Source organism: Vicia villosa, unplaced genomic scaffold (genome assembly GCF_029867415.1).
Source record: "Vicia villosa cultivar HV-30 ecotype Madison, WI unplaced genomic scaffold, Vvil1.0 ctg.003578F_1_1, whole genome shotgun sequence".
NCBI classification, from domain to species: domain Eukaryota; kingdom Viridiplantae; phylum Streptophyta; class Magnoliopsida; order Fabales; family Fabaceae; genus Vicia; species Vicia villosa.
In genome coordinates this window covers 119,937-122,137 of record NW_026706241.1, presented here as the reverse complement: position 1 = coordinate 122,137, position 2,201 = coordinate 119,937, and the positions used below count along the sequence as shown (strand labels likewise).

At 26.4% G+C, this 2,201-nt stretch overlaps 1 long non-coding RNA gene across 1 annotated transcript; it reads right to left on the bottom strand.

Annotated features, from left to right (window-relative positions):
- Positions 1-1,292: 1,292 nt before the first annotated feature.
- On the bottom strand, positions 1,293-1,833 carry LOC131641206 (uncharacterized). Its single transcript, XR_009295453.1, has 2 exons — positions 1,577-1,833; positions 1,293-1,507 (listed from the first exon to the last, which is right to left on the bottom strand). It is a non-coding gene; the product is annotated as an uncharacterized LOC131641206 (long non-coding RNA).
- Between the last annotated feature and the right edge of the window lie 368 nt (positions 1,834-2,201).

Genomic DNA, 2,201 nt, shown 5'->3' with positions numbered 1-2,201 from the left:
TAAAAACCTACACGTACAATTTTAAAGAAGAATCATGAAACTACTTCATCATTATTCTTGTGAACCTTGGTGAAGATCAAATAATGGAATTATTTTCATTTTTATATTGGAGGATATTCTGGATGGCTTCTCATTCAATTGATTTGGATATATAAAATTAAATAAATGTTAGATAAGAAAATTAATTTATCATGTATAAAGACAAGAGATTATGTAAAGGACACAAATCTTGAGTGTTGATCCTATATAAATGGACGGCAAATATTTATTTATGAACAACAAAGAAACTCAACAAACTCGGTTACTGTACCCTTCGGTTGAGTTTAAAAATCGAGGTTAAAGGTTTTATATTTTTAAAATAAAAAATTAAACAACATAGGAATTTTTCTCTTCGGTTTATAAAAATACTGAAGTAATAGATTACTCCTATCCTAAAAAGCGGTGAATGATAAAAAAATTAAAAGTAACATGTATTATTTTATTTTATTTTTACCATTTACCATTTTTTTGTTGCAACAATGAAACAAAGGAATATATTCTAAATAAAATTTTCAAGCTCTTGTTTGAAATTACAGTATCATTAAAAATAAATTTCTCAATGTTGTCAACTGAAAAAAATAATATATTATAAAATATTTTTTTAACTGACAACATTGAAAAGATATTCCAAAATATAACAATATTTTCTTTTACCATTTAACATTGACTAGATGTGGAAACAACAAGAACAACGACAATAAAAAATATATATATTATAGAATTTTTTTATTGACAACATTGAAAAGTTATTCCATATTATAATAATATTTTTTTTTCTTCCATTCAACATTGACAAGATGTGGAAACAATAAAACAACGACAATCGATAAAAATAATATATTATAGAATATTTTCTTTACGGAAAACATTGAAAAGTTATCCATATTATAACAATTTTTTTTAACCATTCAACATTGACAAGATGTGGAAACAATAAGAGAACAACGACAATCGAAAAAAATAATATATTATAGAATGTTTTTTTTACTGGTAACATTGAAAAATTATTCTAAAATATCACAATATTTTCTTTTATCATTTAACATTGACCAGATGTGGACAATAAGAACAACGACAACAATAGATTGACCTTATCGGTTGCATTTTAATAAAAATAATATTAGATTAGTGACTGATATTCATTTTCATTTTCATTGTTTTGAAATACAAAACTCATAACCGCAAATTTTGTGAAATAAAATTTTCAAAAAAAAGTTTAAAAAGTCATGTAGTCTTTGTTACTCTAATAAATAAATGATAATTGAGAAATATTATTGAGGAATCAATATTACATAAATTTCTTTTGAAGTACAAATTGATTCATTTATTTAAGACAAACTATTCTCTCTTGGATTCGGCACTCAAAGTGCACTTGGGATGAGACATTTACACTTAAAATTGACACACCTCTTAGTACATTGAGGACCACACCTTGGACAATCAGAATTACGAATACATTCCTCCAATGCTATTATGAAAAATATTATAAGTTAGTATTGTTAATGACAACAGATTATTTACAAACAAAGAAGCTTACCGTCAATGTTCATTGCAACAAGAAATATGAAAAGAAAAAGAACCACAAGATAAACAATCTTGAGAATAGCAGCCATATTTTCTTCTTTTGATGTATTGTATAGAACAAGATTTGATCATTTTATAATGGGTAGGGATACTGCACTCCTAATAATTTTTTTAAAAATATACACTAAAGAAGTTGTAAGAAGCCTTTCGAAAATTAATTTCTCTTAAGGAAATTAATGTGTTATTTTGTTCCTTAAACACACTTAGTAAAGAGGTCATGTAATAATTGTTCATAATTTTAATTTCTTTTATAACCTTACATGACCGGGAATGTTAGAAATTTGTTAAACTACGCAAAATTATTTTTTTTTTAGAAGGCAAGGAAATATATATTAACGGGAGAACTAAGGGGGTTCTCCAACCCGAATACACCGAAAACTCAACCAAAAAGAAAAAGAAAATTACTAACCAATTATCCTTACGAGAGAAAATATAGCGGATCCTTACAAAACTCGTAAAAAGAATAATTGGGATGAGTAATATTCCCGCAAAAAGACCACTTCCACACTAAAAGCTTAATGTTCCAAACGGTATTGCCGACATTCCAAGGGTCATTCCGGAAGCAAACTCCATTTCTA